The 17,761-nt window shown below is 43.5% G+C and overlaps 1 long non-coding RNA gene across 1 annotated transcript; it reads left to right on the forward strand.

Annotated features, from left to right (window-relative positions):
• The first annotated feature begins 4,921 nt into the window (after positions 1–4,921).
• LOC148315791 (uncharacterized) lies at positions 4,922–15,950 on the forward strand. The gene is made up of 3 exons (XR_015840570.1): positions 4,922–5,182; positions 15,674–15,774; positions 15,850–15,950. It is a non-coding gene; the product is annotated as an uncharacterized LOC148315791 (long non-coding RNA).
• The last annotated feature ends 1,811 nt before the right edge of the window (positions 15,951–17,761 follow it).

Below are 17,761 nucleotides of genomic sequence, written 5' to 3' on the forward strand. Positions count from 1 at the left end.
GCCGGAGCTCTGGTACGGTCCGAACCGCGCGAAACGTCGCCACCGATCGTGTCCGGGGGAACGTGCTCTTCTTCGTCCACTCTCCTCTTCGCCCACGCTCTTCTTCGGCGCACGCCGGCCGTCTAACTGCTCCAGCGCCCCGTCGTGCCGCTCGGCGAAACTACAATGCCCCCGAATATTTTTTAGACCCGCGAAGCACTGAACCCGCGAAAGGTGAACCGCGAAGTAGCGAGGGTTCACTGTATGTATAAGACCAAGACCTACAAAAAAGTCTCTTGGAGCAATGAGCTAGGTTTTACAGGAAGTCGGCCATTTTGAATTTACTTAAAAGGGGGCGGGTCACCACAATGGACTTTGTGTAGAAATTATTATTGGGGCCCGAGCAGCGACCGCGGCGAGGTCCCTATTGTTTTTGTAGAAATTATTATTATTATTATTTTTCCGATTGTTCGATCGCATTTTTGACCCCCGAAACATGCACAAAAACTCACCAAACTTGGCAGTCTCATCGGGCATGGCGAAAAATTTGATATTTTAACGTCTAATATGAACAGGAAGTGAGTTATGAATTTTTGAAAGTCCGATTTTTGCCCTTTTTTGCATGTTTACAGGGGTCATTCTTTTGCACCCTGATCCTAAAGGCTTCATCTGATTGCCTTAAAATTCTGTCTGTAGCATCTTAAGACCTGGGACAAACACTGGGGCTAAAAATTTTTGTTTCCGAAATACTATATGACGGGGGCGGGGCTTCAAAGTTTTCACTTAAGATTTCCTTCGCCGCAATGGACAAAATGCTTAATAACTCTCCTGCACGTGCTGCTAAAAATCCAAAACTTCACATGTACATAAAGAGTCGGTACCTGAAGACATCTATATGTTTATATTCAGTTATACACCTTGCGCCAATCAATATCATTTTTTACATTTTGACGTACTGCACGGTGCCCTTTTAACGAATCTGATTGAAAATTGGCTAGAAAAGACTCAAGACATTGATCTTACTCTATCCCTATTTTTGTGACTTTCCTTCGAAGGGCGTGGCTATTACGGTGCCGCAGAGTCTGATTATTCTCCGTGGCAACAAAAGTTCCTGCAAAATGATTCAGATGATCCATCTTCTCGAAATTTTTCACATTTGAGGATATTCAGGCCCTGAAGACGGCTGCCAACTTATTTTTGATCGCAGTGGTAGCGCCACCAACTGGTTAAAACAAATACAAATTATTTTCGTTGATGTTTTTCTCCGGGCAGGTTAACAAAATCTACCTTATATTTGCTCGGATGAGTGTTTAGGCCTTGAGGATGTCACAATACGAAAGTCTTTCGCCTTCTTCAGAGTGTCACATGATGGTGTCTTGTGACCCGTCTTTATCAGCTGATGTTCCATGAGGGCGTGACTTACCTGTCACGAGAATGAAGGCAAGTCACGCCCCCCGCTGTCCGTTCACTCCGCCAAGATGCTGGTCCAGGTGGTAGAGAGGATGAAGGCTCCCTTGTCTCTGTTCATGGTTTTTATGCCTCGCTTGCAGATCTCAATGGCCTCTCTGATCCAGCGCTGTTGTTTGTTCTCTTCTGTGCGGATGACCCTGCCCTTCTCCCGGTCCATGATGTGGTTTTCCCTTTTGCAGTGGTCAGTGATTGCTGATTTGTAATGTTCATGTTGTGCTTGTTCTTTTACTGCTCTGATTTTTTTCATTTTTTTGACAGGTAAGTCACACCCTCATGGAACATCAGCTCAAGACACCATCATGCGACACTCTGAAGAAGGCGAAAGACTCGCCGAAACATGTCAGTGAAAAAATTAACCTAAAACATAATTGTCTGCTTTTAATGAATCAGTCAAATATCAATAATAAGAAGACAAAATGAACCTAATACAAATAAATGAATGCTTAATAACTCCCCTGCACATGCTCCTAAAAATCCAAACCTTCACCTGTAAATAAAACGTCCCGACCTGAAGACATCTTAATGTTATTATTTTGTTATACACACAGCGCCGCCAAGTGGAATCAAAAATTTGTTTTTATTTTAATTTTCACGTACTGCACGGTGCCCTTTTGTCGAATCCGACTGAAAATTAGTCAGAAAAGACTCAAGACAATGATCTTACTCTCTGCCGAATTTTGTGACGTTTTGGCAAAAGCCGTGGCTATTACGGTGCTGAAAAGTCCGATTGTACTCTGTGGCAACAAAAGCTCCGGCAACATGACTCAGATGATCCTATCTTCTCGAATTGTACACATTTGAGGATACTTCAGCCCTGAAGACATCTACCAACTTATTTTACATCGTAGTAGTAGCGCCACCAACTGGTAAAAGCTAATACAAGTTATTTTCTTGGATGTTTTTCTCCGTGCAACTCAACAAGGTCGCCCTCATATATGCTCGGATGACTGTTTCGGCCATGAGGATGTCACAATACGAAATTCGTCCTTTTTCGTGAAAAGTTGTGGGAGTGGCATTGCACTGTTCGGCAATAAAACAAAGCTGATTATGAGGTTCTAAATATGAACGACAACTCGTAAAACTTTACACACACCAGGCCGAGCAAATTTATCAATATTTTATACGTTAGTTGTGCAGCTTTTTTGAAATGGCTCGCCATGGCCCTCGAGAAATGTTAAAAAAAGCAGCTCTGGTTGAGTGTTTCACCTCGCTTTTTGTAAATTTTATGGAGTACAGTGAACCCTCGGTTATCGCGGTTAATGGGGACCGAGACCACCCGCGAAAACTGAAAATCCGCGAAGTAGCGGTGCACCTTCAAAAATGCTTAAAAAAAATATACAATATATATAATAAATATATATATATATATATATATACGGGGAGAGAGAGAGTGAAATTCATGTTATAACAAAAAAACCAAATTATTATTAAAACGTATTATTTTTTTATTCCCCAGCCATTCTTTTTGTATTTATTTAATTACTCCGACTTTTACCTGCTGGTACGCCGTCCGGTGTGCCCTGTGAAATGAAAGGTGGCATTCTTTATTTATTTATTCATTTATTCATTCATAACTGACAGCCTCGCGCTCCGCTCGTGCCCGGGCAGAAGAGGTGCTCCAATTTGGCTTAACTGTGACACACGCCCGCCCTCCTCCCCCGGAGCTTCCATTCGGTTAAACTTAGGGGCCGCTTGGCACCGCCCGTGCCCGGGGAAGGTGCTCCTCTTCGGCTTACTGTGACGTGAGCATGCCCTCCTCCTCCGGAGCTTCCATTCGGTTAAACTTAGGGGCCGCTTGGAACCGCCCGTGCCCGGGGAAGGTGCTCCTCTACGGCTTAACTGCCACGCACGCCGGCCGGAGCTCTGGTACGGTCCGAACCGCGCGAAACGTCGGCACCGATCGTGTCCGGGGGAACGTGCTCTTCTTCGTCCACTCTCCTCTTCGCCCACGCTCTTCTTTGGCGCACGCCGGCCGTCTAATCTCTCCAGCGACCCGTCGTGCCGCTCGGCGAAACTACAATGCCCCCGAATATTTTTTAGACCCGCGAAGCACTGAACCCGCGAAAGGTGAACCGCGAAGTAGCGAGGGTTCACTGTATGTATAAGACCAAGACCTACAAAAAAGTCTCTTGGAGCAATGAGCTAGGTTTTACAGGAAGTCGGCCATTTTGAATTTACTTAAAAGGGGGCGGGTCACCACAATGGACTTTGTGTAGAAATTATTATTGGGGCCCGAGCAGCGACCGCGGCGAGGTCCCTATTGTTTTTGTAGAAAATATTATTACTTTTATTATTATTATTATTATTATTATTAGGGCCTGAGCAGCGACCGCTGCGAAGTCCCTATTGTTTTTGTAGAAATTATTATTATTATTATTTTTCCGATTGTTCGATCGCATTTTTGACCCCCGAAACATGCACAAAAACTCACCAAACTTGGCAGTCTCATCGGGCATGGCGAAAAATTTGATATTTTAATGTCTAATATGAACAGGAAGTGAGTTATGAATTTTTGAAAGTCCGACTTTTGCCCTTTTTTGCATGTTTACAGGGGTCATTCTTTTGCACCCTGATCCTAAAGGCTTCATCTGATTGCCTTAAAATTCTGTCTGTAGCATCTGAAGACCTGGGACAAACACTGGGGCTAAAATTTTTTGTTTCCGAAATACTATATGACGGGGGCGGGGCATCAAAGTTTTCACTTAAGATTTCCTTCGCCGCAATGGACAAAATGCTTAATAACTCTCCTGCACATGCTGCTACAAATCCAAAACTTCACATGTACATAAAGAGTCTGTACCTGAAGACATCTATATGTTTATATTCAGTTATACACCTTGCGCCAATCAATATCATTTTTTACATTTTGACGTACTGCACGGTGCCCTTTTAACGAATCTGATTGAAAATTGGCTAGAAAAGACTCAAGACATTGATCTTACTCTATCCCTATTTTTGTGACTTTCCTTCAAAGGGCGTGGCTATTACGGTGCCGCAGAGTCTGATTATTCTCCGTGGCAACAAAAGTTCCTGCAAAATGATTCAGATGATCCATCTTCTCGAAATTTTTCACATTTGAGGATATTCAGGCCCTGAAGACGGCTGCCAACTTATTTTTGATCGCAGTGGTAGCGCCACCAACTGGTTAAAACAAATACAAATTATTTTCGTTGATGTTTTTCTCCGGGCATGTTAACAAAATCTACCTTATATTTGCTCGGATGAGTGTTTAGGCCTTGAGCATGTCACAATACGAAAGTCTTTCGCCTTCTTCAGAGTGTCACATGATGGTGTCTTGTGACCCGTCTTTATCAGCTGATGTTCCATGAGGGCGTGACTTACCTGTCACAAGAATGAAGGCAAGTCACGCCCCCCGCTGTCCGTTCACTCCGCCAAGATGCTGGTCCAGGTGGTAGAGAGGATGAAGGCTCCCTTGTCTCTGTTCATGGTTTTTATGCCTCGCTTGCAGATCTCAATGGCCTCTCTGATCCAGCGCTGTTGTTTGTTCTCTTCTGTGCGGATGACCCTGCCCTTCTCCCGGTCCATGATGTGGTTTTCCCTTTTGCAGTGGTCAGTGATTGCTGATTTGTAATGTTCATGTTGTGCTTGTTCTTTTACTGCTCTGATTTTTTTAATTTTTTTGACTGGTAAGTCACACCCTCATGGAACATCAGCTCAAGACACCATCATGCGACACTCTGAAGAAGGCGAAAGACTCGCCGAAACATGTCAGGTAAAAAATTAACCTCAAACATAATTGTCTGCTTTTAATGAATCAGTCAAATATCAATAATAAGAAGACAAAATGAACCTAATACAAATAAATGAATGCTTAATAACTCCCCTGCACATGCTCCTAAAAATCCAAACCTTCACCTGTAAATAAAACGTCCCGACCTGAAGACATCTTAATGTTATTATTTTGTTATACACACAGTGCCGCCAAGTGGAATCAAAAATTTGTTTTTATTTTAATTTTCACGTACTGCACGGTGCCCTTTTGACGAATCCGACTGAAAATTAGTCAGAAAAGACTCAAGACAATGATCTTACTCTCTGCCGAATTTTGTGACGTTTTGGCAAAAGGCGTGGCTATTAAGGTGCTGAAAAGTCCGATTGTACTCTGTGGCAACAAAAGCTCCGGCAACATGACTCAGATGATCCTATCTTCTCGAAGTTGTACACATTTGAGGATACTTCAGCCCTGAAGACATCTACCAACTTATTTTACATCGTAGTAGTAGCGCCACCAACTGGTAAAAGCTAATACAAGTTATTTTCTTGGATGTTTTTCTCCGTGCAACTCAACAAGGTCGCCCTCATATATGCTCGGATGACTGTTTCGGCCATGAGGATGTCACAATACGAAATTCGTGATTTTTCGTGAAAAGTTGTGGGAGTGGCATTGCACTGTTCGGCAATAAAACAAAGCTGATTATGAGGTTCTAAATATGAACGACAACTCGTAAAACTTTACACACACATCAGGCCGAGCAAATTTATCAATATTTTATAAGTTAGTTGTGCAGCTTTTTTGAAATGGCTCGCCATGGCCCTCGAGAAATGTTAAAAAAAAGCAGCTCTGGTTGAGTGTTTCACCTCGCTTTTTGTAAATTTTATGGAGTACAGTGAACCCTCGGTTATCGCGGTTAATGGGGACCGAGACCACCCGCGAAAACTGAAAATCCGCGAAGTAGCGGCGCACCTTCAAAAATGCTTAAAAAAAATATACAATATATATAATAAATATATATATATATATATATATATATATATACGGGGAGAGAGAGAGTGAAATTCATTTTACAACAAAAAAACCAAATTATTATTAAAACGTATTATTTTTTTATTCCCCAGCCATTCTTTTAGTATTTATTTAATTACTCCGACTTTTACCTGCTGGTACGCCGTCCGGTGTGCCCTGTGAAATGAAAGGTGGCATTCTTTATTTATTTATTCATTTATTCATTCATAACTGACAGCCTCGCGCTCCGCTCGTGCCCGGGCGGAAGAGGTGCTCCAATTCGGCTTAACTGTGACACACGCCCGCCCTCCTCCCCCGGAACTTCCATTCGGTTAAACTTAGGGGCCGCTTGGCACCGCCCGTGCCCGGGGAAGGTGCTCCTCTTCGGCTTACTGTGACGCGAGCATGCCCTCCTCCTCCGGAGCTTCCATTCAGTTAAACTTAGGGGCCGCTTGGAACCGCCCGTGCCCGGGGAAGGTGCTCCTCTTCGGCTTACTGTGACGCGAGCATGCCCTCCTCCTCCGGAGCTTCCATTCGGTTAAACTTAGGGGCCGCTTGGCACCGCCCGTGCCCGGGGAAGGTGCTCCTCTACGGCTTAACTGCCACGCACGCCGGCCGGAGCTCTGGTACGGTCCGAACCGCGCGAAACGTCGCCACCGATCGTGTCCGGGAGAACGTGCTCTTCTTCGTCCACTCTCCTCTTCGCCCACGCTCTTCTTCGGCGCACGCCGGCCGTCTAACCGCTCCAGCGCCCCGTCGTGCCGCTCGGCGAAACTACAATGCCCCCGAATATTTTTTAGACCCGCGAAGCACTGAACCCGCGAAAGGTGAACCGCGAAGTAGCGAGGGTTCACTGTATGTATAAGACCAAGACCTACAAAAAAGTCTCTTGGAGCAATGAGCTAGGTTTTACAGGAAGTCGGCCATTTTGAATTTACTTAAAAGGGGGCGGGTCACCACAATGGACTTTGTGTAGAAATTATTATTGGGGCCCGAGCAGCGACGGCGGCGAGGTCCCTATTGTTTTTGTAGAAATTATTATTAGGGCCTGAGCAGCGACCGCTACGAGGTCCCCATTGTTTTTGTGGAAATTATTATTATTTTTATTATTATTATTATTAGGGCCCGAGCAGTGACCGCTGCGAGGTCCCTATTGTTTTTCTAGAAATTGTTATTAGGGCCCGAGCTGCGACGGCTGCGAGGTCCCTATTGTTTTTGTAGAAAATATTATTACTTTTATTATTATTAATATTATTATTATTATTATTAGGGCCTGAGCAGCGACCGCTGCGAAGTCCCTATTGTTTTTGTAGAAATTATTATTATTATTATTTTTCCGATTGTTCGATCGCATTTTTGACCCCCGAAACATGCACAAAAACTCACCAAACTTGGCAGTCTCATCGGGCATGGCGAAAAATTTGATATTTTAACGTCTAATATGAACAGGAAGTGAGTTATGAATTTTTGAAAGTCCGACTTTTGCCCTTTTTTGCATGTTTACAGGGGTCATTCTTTTGCACCCTGATCCTAAAGGCTTCATCTGATTGCCTTAAAATTCTGTCTGTAGCATCTGAAGACCTGGGACAAACACTGGGGCTAAAATTTTTTGTTTCCGAAATACTATATGACGGGGGCGGGGCTTCAAAGTTTTCACTTAAGATTTCCTTCGCCGCAATGGACAAAATGCTTAATAACTCTCCTGCACATGCTGCTAAAAATCCAAAACTTCACATGTACATAAAAAGTCTGTACCTGAAGACATCTATATGTTTATATTCAGTTATACACCTTGCGCCAATCAATATCATTTTTTACATTTTGACGTACTGCACGGTGCCCTTTTAACGAATCTGATTGAAAATTGGCTAGAAAAGACTCAAGACATTGATCTTACTCTATCCCTATTTTTGTGACTTTCCTTCGAAGGGCGTGGCTATTACGGTGCCGCAGAGTCTGATTATTCTCCGTGGCAACAAAAGTTCCTGCAAAATGATTCAGATGATCCATCTTCTCGAAATTTTTCACATTTGAGGATATTCAGGCCCTGAAGACGGCTGCCAACTTATTTTTGATCGCAGTGGTAGCGCCACCAACTGGTTAAAACAAATACAAATTATTTTCGTTGATGTTTTTCTCCGGGCAGGTGAACAAAATCTACCTTATATTTGCTCGGATGAGTGTTTAGGCCTTGAGCATGTCACAATACGAAAGTCTTTCGCCTTCTTCAGAGTGTCACATGATGCTGTCTTGTGACCCGTCTTTATCAGCTGATGTTCCATGAGGGCGTGACTTACCTGTCACAAGAATGAAGGCAAGTCACGCCCCCCGCTGTCCGTTCACTCCGCCAAGATGCTGGTCCAGGTGGTAGAGAGGATGAAGGCTCCCTTGTCTCTGTTCATGGTTTTTATGCCTCGCTTGCAGATCTCAATGGCCTCTCTGATCCAGCGCTGTTGTTTGTTCTCTTCTGTGCGGATGACCCTGCCCTTCTCCCGGTCCATGATGTGGTTTTCCCTTTTGCAGTGGTCAGTGATTGCTGATTTGTAATGTTCATGTTGTGCTTGTTCTTTTACTGCTCTGATTTTTTTCATTTTTTTGACAGGTAAGTCACACCCTCATGGAACATCAGCTCAAGACACCATCATGCGACACTCTGAAGAAGGCGAAAGACTCGCCGAAACATGTCAGGTAAAAAATTAACCTAAAACATAATTGTCTGCTTTTAATGAATCAGTCAAATATCAATAATAAGAAGACAAAATGAACCTAATACAAATAAATGAATGCTTAATAACTCCCCTGCACATGCTCCTAAAAATCCAAACCTTCACCTGTAAATAAAACGTCCCGACCTGAAGACATCGTAATGTTATTATTTTGTTATACACACAGTGCCGCCAAGTGGAATCAAAAATTTGTTTTTATTTTAATTTTCACGTACTGCACGGTGCCCTTTTGACGAATCCGACTGAAAATTAGTCAGAAAAGACTCAAGACAATGATCTTACTCTCTGCCGAATTTTGTGACGTTTTGGCAAAAGAATAGAAATAATAGAAATCCCTTTATTGTCATTGTACTCAAGTGTGCAACGAGATTAGAGGCGTGGCTATTAAGGTGCTGAAAAGTCCGATTGTACTCTGTGACAACAAAAGCTCCGGCAACATGACTCAGATGATCCTATCTTCTCGAAGTTGTACACATTTGAGGATACTTCAGCCCTGAAGACATCTACCAACTTATTTTACATCGTAGTAGTAGCGCCACCAACTGGTAAAAGCTAATACAAGTTATTTTCTTGGATGTTTTTCTCCGTGCAACTCAACAAGGTCGCCCTCATATATGCTCGGATGACTGTTTCGGCCATGAGGATGTCACAATACGAAATTCGTCCTTTTTCGTGAAAAGTTGTGGGAGTGGCATTGCACTGTTCGGCAATAAAACAAAGCTGATTATGAGGTTCTAAATATGAACGACAACTCGTAAAACTTTACACACACATCAGGCCGAGCAAATTTATCAATATTTTATACGTTAGTTGTGCAGCTTTTTTGAAATGGCTCGCCATGGCCCTCGAGAAATGTTAAAAAAAGCAGCTCTGGTTGAGTGTTTCACCTCGCTTTTTGTAAATTTTATGGAGTACAGTGAACCCTCGGTTATCGCGGTTAATGGGGACCGAGACCACCCGCGAAAACTGAAAATCCGCGAAGTAGCGGCGCACCTTCAAAAATGCTTAAAAAAAATATACAATATATATAATAAATATATATATATATATATATATATATAAATATATATATATATATATATACTGGGAGAGAGAGAGTGAAATTCATGTTATAACAAAAAAACCAAATTATTATTAAAACGTATTATTTTTTTATTCCCCAGCCATTCTTTTAGTATTTATTTAATTACTCCGACTTTTACCTGCTGGTACGCCGTCCGGTGTGCCCTGTGAAATGAAAGGTGGCATTCTTTATTTATTTATTTATTTATTCATTCATAACTGACAGCCTCGCGCTCCGCTCGTGCCCGGGCAGAAGAGGTGCTCCAATTTGGCTTAACTGTGACACACGCCCGCCCTCCTCCCCCGGAGCTTCCATTCGGTTAAACTTAGGGGCCGCTTGGCACCGCCCGTGCCCGGGGAAGGTGCTCCTCTTCGGCTTACTGTGACGCGAGCATGCCCTCCTCCTCCGGAGCTTCCATTCGGTTAAACTTAGGGGCCGCTTGGAACCGCCCGTGCCCGGGGAAGGTGCTCCTCTACGGCTTAACTGCCACGCACGCCGGCCGGAGCTCTGGTACGGTCCGAACCGCGCGAAACGTCACCACCGATCGTGTCCGGGGGAACGTGCTCTTCTTCGTCCACTCTCCTCTTCGCCCACGCTCTTCTTCGGCGCACGCCGGCCGTCTAACCGCTCCAGCGCCCCGTCGTGCCGCTCGGCGAAACTACAATGCCCCCGAATATTTTTTAGACCCGCGAAGCACTGAACCCGCGAAAGGTGAACCGCGAAGTAGCGAGGGTTCACTGTATGTATAAGACCAAGACCTACAAAAAAGTCTCTTGGAGCAATGAGCTAGGTTTTACAGGAAGTCGGCCATTTTGAATTTACTTAAAAGGGGGCGGGTCACCACAATGGACTTTGTGTAGAAATTATTATTGGGGCCCGAGCAGCGACCGCGGCGAGGTCCCTATTGTTTTTGTAGAAAACATTATTACTTTTATTATTATTATTATTATTATTATTAGGGCCTGAGCAGCGACCGCTGCGAAGTCCCTATTGTTTTTGTAGAAATTATTATTATTATTATTTTTCCGATTGCTCGATCGCATTTTTGACCCCCGAAACATGCACAAAAACTCACCAAACTTGGCAGTCTCATCGGGCATGGCGAAAAATTTGATATTTTAACGTCTAATATGAACAGGAAGTGAGTTATGAATTTTTGAAAGTCCGACTTTTGCCCTTTTTTGCATGTTTACAGGGGTCATTCTTTTGCACCCTGATCCTAAAGGCTTCATCTGATTGCCTTAAAATTCTGTCTGTAGCATCTGAAGACCTGGGACAAACACTGGGGCTAAAATTTTTTGTTTCCGAAATACTATATGACGGGGGCGGGGCTTCAAAGTTTTCACTTAAGATTTCCTTCGCCGCAATGGACAAAATGCTTAATAACTCTCCTGCACATGCTGCTAAAAATCCAAAACTTCACATGTACATAAAGAGTCTGTACCTGAAGACATCGATATGTTTATATTCAGTTATACACCTTGCGCCAATCAATATCATTTTTTACATTTTGACGTACTGCATGGTACCCTTTTAACGAATCCGATTGAAAATTGGCTAGAAAAGACTCAAGACATTGATCTTACTCTATCCCTATTTTTATGACTTTCCTTCAAAGGGCGTGGCTATTACGGTGCCGCAGAGTCTGATTATTCTCCGTGGCAACAAAAGTTCCTGCAAAATGATTCAGATGATCCATCTTCTGGAAATCTTTCACATTTGAGGATATTCAGGCCCTGAAGACGGCTGCCAACTTATTTTTGATCGCAGTGGTAGCGCCACCAACTGGTTAAAACAAATACAAATTATTTTCGTTGATGTTTTTCTCCGGGCAGGTGAACAAAATCTACCTTATATTTGCTCGGATGAGTGTTTAGGCCTTGAGCATGTCACAATACAAAAGTCTTTCGCCTTCTTCAGAGTGTCACATGATGCTGTCTTGTGACCCGTCTTTATCAGCTGATGTTCCATGAGGGCGTGACTTACCTGTCACAAGAATGAAGGCAAGTCACGCCCCCCGCTGTCCGTTCACTCCGCCAAGATGCTGGTCCAGGTGGTAGAAAGGATGAAGGCTCCCTTGTCTCTGTTCATGGTTTTTATGCCTCGCTTGCAGATCTCAATGGCCTCTCTGATCCAGCGCTGTTGTTTGTTCTCTTCTGTGCGGATGACCCTGCCCTTCTCCCGGTCCATGATGTGGTTTTCCCTTTTGCAGTGGTCAGTGATTGCTGATTTGTAATGTTCATGTTGTGCTTGTTCTTTTACTGCTCTGATTTTTTCATTTTTTTGACAGGTAAGTCACACCCTCATGGAACATCAGCTGATAAAGACGGGTCTCAAGACACCATCATGCGACACTCTGAAGAAGGCGAAAGACTCGCCGAAACATGTCAGGTAAAAAATTAACCTAAAACATAATTGTCTGCTTTTAATGAATCAGTCAAATATCAATAATAAGAAGACAAAATGAACCTAATACAAATAAATGAATGCTTAATAACTCCCCTGCACATGCTCCTAAAAATCCAAACCTTCACCTGTAAATAAAACGTCCCGACCTGAAGACATCGTAATGTTATTATTTTGTTATACACACAGTGCCGCCAAGTGGAATCAAAAATTTGTTTTTATTTTAATTTTCACGTACTGCACGGTGCCCTTTTGACGAATCCGACTGAAAATTAGTCAGAAAAGACTCAAGACAATGATCTTACTCTCTGCCGAATTTTGTGACGTTTTGGCAAAAGAATAGAAATAATAGAAATCCCTTTATTGTCATTGTACTCAAGTGTGCAACGAGATTAGAGGCGTGGCTATTAAGGTGCTGAAAAGTCCGATTGTACTCTGTGGCAACAAAAGCTCCGGCAACATGACTCAGATGATCCTATCTTCTCGAAGTTGTACACATTTGAGGATACTTCAGCCCTGAAGACATCTACCAACTTATTTTACATCATAGTAGTAGCGCCACCAACTGGTAAAAGCTAATACAAGTTATTTTCTTGGATGTTTTTCTCCGTGCAACTCAACAAGGTCGCCCTCATATATGCTCGGATGACTGTTTCGGCCATGAGGATGTCACAATACGAAATTAGTCCTTTTTCGTGAAAAGTTGTGGGAGTGGCATTGCACTGTTCGGCAATAAAACAACGCTGATTATGAGGTTCTAAATATGAACGACAACTCGTGAAACTTTACACACACATCAGGCCGAGCAAATTTATCAATATTTTATACGTTAGTTGTGCAGCTTTTTTGAAATGGCTCGCCATGGCCCTCGAGAAATGTTAAAAAAAAGCAGCTCTGGTTGAGTGTTTCACCTCGCTTTTTGTAAATTTTATGGAGTACAGTGAACCCTCGGTTATCGCGGTTAATGGGGACCGAGACCACCCGCGAAAACTGAAAATCCGCGAAGTAGCGGCGCACCTTCAAAAATGCTTAAAAAAAATATACAATATATATAATAAATATATATATATATATATATATATATATATATATATATATATACGGGAAGAGAGAGAGTGAAATTCATGTTATAACAAAAAAAACTAATTATTATTAAAACGTATTATTTTTTTATTCCCCAGCCATTCTTTTTGTATTTATTTAATTACTCCGACTTTTACCTGCTGGTACGCCGTCCGGTGTGCCCTGTGAAATGAAAGGTGGCATTCTTTATTTATTTATTCATTTATTCATTCATAACTGACAGCCTCGCGCTCCGCTCGTGCCCGGGCAGAAGAGGTGCTCCAATTTGGCTTAACTGTGACACACGCCCGCCCTCCTCCCCCGGAGCTTCCATTCGGTTAAACTTAGGGGCCGCTTGGCACCGCCCGTGCCCGGGGAAGGTGCTCCTCTTCGGCTTACTGTGACGCGAGCATGCCCTCCTCCTCCGGAGCTTCCATTCGGTTAAACTTAGGGGCCGCTTGGAACCGCCCGTGCCCGGGGAAGGTGCTCCTCTTCGGCTTACTGTGACGCGAGCATGCCCTCCTCCTCCGGAGCTTCCATTCGGTTAAACTTAGGGGCCGCTTGGCACCGCCCGTGCCCGGGGAAGGTGCTCCTCTACGGCTTAACTGCCACGCACGCTGGCCGGAGCTCTGGTACGGTCCGAACCGCGCGAAACGTCGCCACCGATCGTGTCCGGGGGAACGTGCTTTTCTTCGTCCACTCTCCTCTTCGCCCACGCTCTTCTTCGGCGCACGCCGGCCGTCTAACCGCTCCAGCGCCCCGTCGTGCCGCTCGGCGAAACTACAATGCCCCCGAATATTTTTTAGACCCGCGAAGCACTGAATCCGCGAAAGGTGAACCGCGAAGTAGCGAGGGTTCACTGTATGTATAAGACCAAGACCTACAAAAAAGTCTCTTGGAGCAATGAGCTAGGTTTTACATTTTAAATTTACTTAAAAGGGGGCGGGTCACCACAACGGACTTTGTGTAGAAATTATTATTGGGGCCCGAGCAGCGACCGCGGCGAGGTCCCTATTGTTTTTGTAGAAAATATTATTACTTTTATTATTATTATTATTATTATTATTTGGGCCTGAGCAGCGACCGCTGCGAAGTCCCTATTGTTTTTGTAGAAATTATTATTATTATTATTTTTCCGATTGTTCTATCGCATTTTTGACCCCCGAAACATGCACAAAAACTCACCAAACTTGGCAGTCTCATCGGGCATGGCGAAAAATTTGATATTTTAACGTCTAATATGAACAGGAAGTGAGTTATGAAATTTTGAAAGTCCGACTTTTGCCCTTTTTTGCATGTTTACAGGGGTCATTCTTTTGCACCCTGTTCCTAAAGGCTTCATCTGATTGCCTTAAAATTCTGTCTGTAGCATCTGAAGACCTGGCACAAACACTGGGGCTAAAATTTTTTGTTTCCGAAATACTATATGACGGGGGCGGGGCATCAAAGTTTTCACTTAAGATTTCCTTCGCCGCAATGGACAAAATGCTTAATAACTCTCCTGCACATGCTGCTAAAAATCCCAAACTTCACATGTACATAAAGAGTCTGTACCTGAAGACATCTATATGTTTATATTCAGTTATACACCTTGCGCCAATCAATATCATTTTTTACATTTTGACGTACTGCACGGTGCCCTTTTAACGAATCTGATTGAAAATTGGCTAGAAAAGACTCAAGACATTAATCTTACTCTATCCCTATTTTTGTGACTTTCCTTCGAAGGGCGTGGCTATTACGGTGCCGCAGAGTCTGATTATTCTCCGTGGCAACAAAAGTTCCTGCAAAATGATTCAGATGATCCATCTTCTCGAAATTTTTCACATTTCAGGATATTCAGGCCCTGAAGACGGCTGCCAACTTATTTTTGATCGCAGTGGTAGCGCCACCAACTGGTTAAAACAAATACAAATTATTTTCGTTGATTTTTTTCTCCGGGCAGGTTAACAAAATCTACCTTACATTTGCTCGGATGAGTGTTTAGGCCTTGAGGATGTCACAATACGAAAGTCTTTCGCCTTCTTCAGAGTGTCACATGATGGTGTCTTGTGGCCCGTCTTTATCAGCTGATGTTCCATGAGGGCGTGACTTACCTGTCACAAGAATGAAGGCAAGTCACGCCCCCCGCTGTCCGTTCACTCCGCCAAAATGCTGCTCCAGGTGGTAGAGAGGATGAAGGCTCCCTTGTCTCTGTTCATGGTTTTTATGCCTCGCTTGCAGATCTCAATGGCCTCTCTGATCCAGCGCTGTTGTTTGTTCTCTTCGGTGCGGATGACCCTGCCCTTCTCCCGGTCCATGATGTGGTTTTCCCTTTTGCAGTGGTCAGTGATTGCTGATTTGTAATGTTCATGTTGTGCTTGTTCTTTTACTGCTCTGATTTTTCATTTTTTTGACAGGTAAGTCACACCCTCATGGAACATCAGCTGATAAAGACGGGTCTCAAGACACCATCATGCGACACTCTGAAGAAGGCGAAAGACTCGCCGAAACATGTCAGGTAAAAAATTAACCTAAAACATAATTGTCTGCTTTTAATGAATCAGTCAAATATCAATAATAAGAAGACAAAATGAACCTAATACAAATAAATGAATGCTTAATAACTCCCCTGCACATGCTCCTAAAAATCCAAACCTTCACCTGTAAATAAAACGTCCCGACCTGAAGACATCTTAATGTTATTATTTTGTTATACACACAGTGCCGCCAAGTGGAATCAAAAATGTGTTTTTATTTTAATTTTCACGTACTGCACGGTGCCCTTTTGACGAATCCGACTGAAAATTAGTCAGAAAAGACTCAAGACAATGATCTTACTCTCTGCCGAATTTTGTGACGTTTTGGCAAAAGGCGTGGCTATTAAGGTGCTGAAAAGTCCGATTGTACTCTGTGGCAACAAAAGCTCCGGCAACATGACTCAGATGATCCTATCTTCTCGAAGTTGTACACATTTGAGGATACTTCAGCCCTGAAGACATCTACCAACTTATTTTACATCGTAGTAGTAGCGCCACCAACTGGTAAAAGCTAATACAAGTTATTTTCTTGGATGTTTTTCTCCGTGCAACTCAACAATATGCTCGGATGACTGTTTCGGCCATGAGGATGTCACAATACGAAATTCGTGATTTTTCGTGAAAAGTTGTGGGAGTGGCATTGCACTGTTCGGCAATAAAACAAAGCTGATTATGAGGTTCTAAATATGAACGACAACTCGTAAAACTTTACACACACATCAGGCCGAGCAAATTTATCAATATTTTATACGTTAGTTGTGCAGCTTTTTTGAAATGGCTCGCCATGGCCCTCGAGAAATGTTAAAAAAAAGCAGCTCTGGTTGAGTGTTTCACCTCGCTTTTTGTAAATTTTATGGAGTACAGTGAACCCTCGGTTATCGCGGTTAATGGGGACCGAGACCACCCGCGAAAACTGAAAATCCGCGAAGTAGCGGCGCACCTTCAAAAATGCTTAAAAAAAATATACAATATATATAATAAATATATAAATATATATATATATATATATATATATATATATATATATATATACGGGGAGAGAGAGAGTGAAATTCATGTTATAACAAAAAAACCAAATTATTATTAAAACGTATTATTTTTTTATTCCCCAGCCATTCTTTTTGTATTTATTTAATTACTCCGACTTTTACCTGCTGGTACGCCGTCCGGTGTGCCCTGTGAAATGAAAGGTGGCATTCTTTATTTATTTATTCATTCATAACTGACAGCCTCGCGCTCCGCTCGTGCCCGGGCAGAAGAGGTGCTCCAATTTGGCTTAACTATGACACACGCCCGTCCTCCTCCCCCGGAGATTCCATTCGGTTAAACTTAGGGGCCGCTTGGCACCGCCCGTGCCCGGGGAAGGTGCTCCTCTACGGCTTAACTGCCACGCACGCTGGCCGGAGCTCTGGTACGGTCCGAACCGCGCGAAACGTCGCCACCGATCGTGTCCGGGGGAACGTGCTCTTCTTCGTCCACTCTCCTCTTCGCCCACGCTCTTCTTCGGCGCACGCCGGCCGTCTAACCGCTCCAGCGCCCCGTCGTGCCGCTCGGCGAAACTACAATGCCCCCGAATATTTTTTAGACCCGCGAAGCACTGAACCCGCGAAAGGTGAACCGCGAAGTAGCGAGGGTTCACTGTATGTATAAGACCAAGACCTACAAAAAAGTCTCTTGGAGCAATGAGCTAGGTTTTACAGGAAGTCGGCCATTTTGAATTTACTTAAAAGGGGGCGGGTCACCACAATGGACTTTGTGTAGAAATTATTATTGGGGCCCGAGCAGCGACCGC

The sequence above is a fragment of the Idiotropiscis lumnitzeri genome, unplaced genomic scaffold (genome assembly GCF_059441095.1).
Source record: "Idiotropiscis lumnitzeri isolate Australia: NSW breed Sydney's pygmy pipehorse unplaced genomic scaffold, RoL_Ilum_1.0 HiC_scaffold_38, whole genome shotgun sequence".
Classification (NCBI taxonomy): Eukaryota; Metazoa; Chordata; class Actinopteri; order Syngnathiformes; family Syngnathidae; genus Idiotropiscis; species Idiotropiscis lumnitzeri.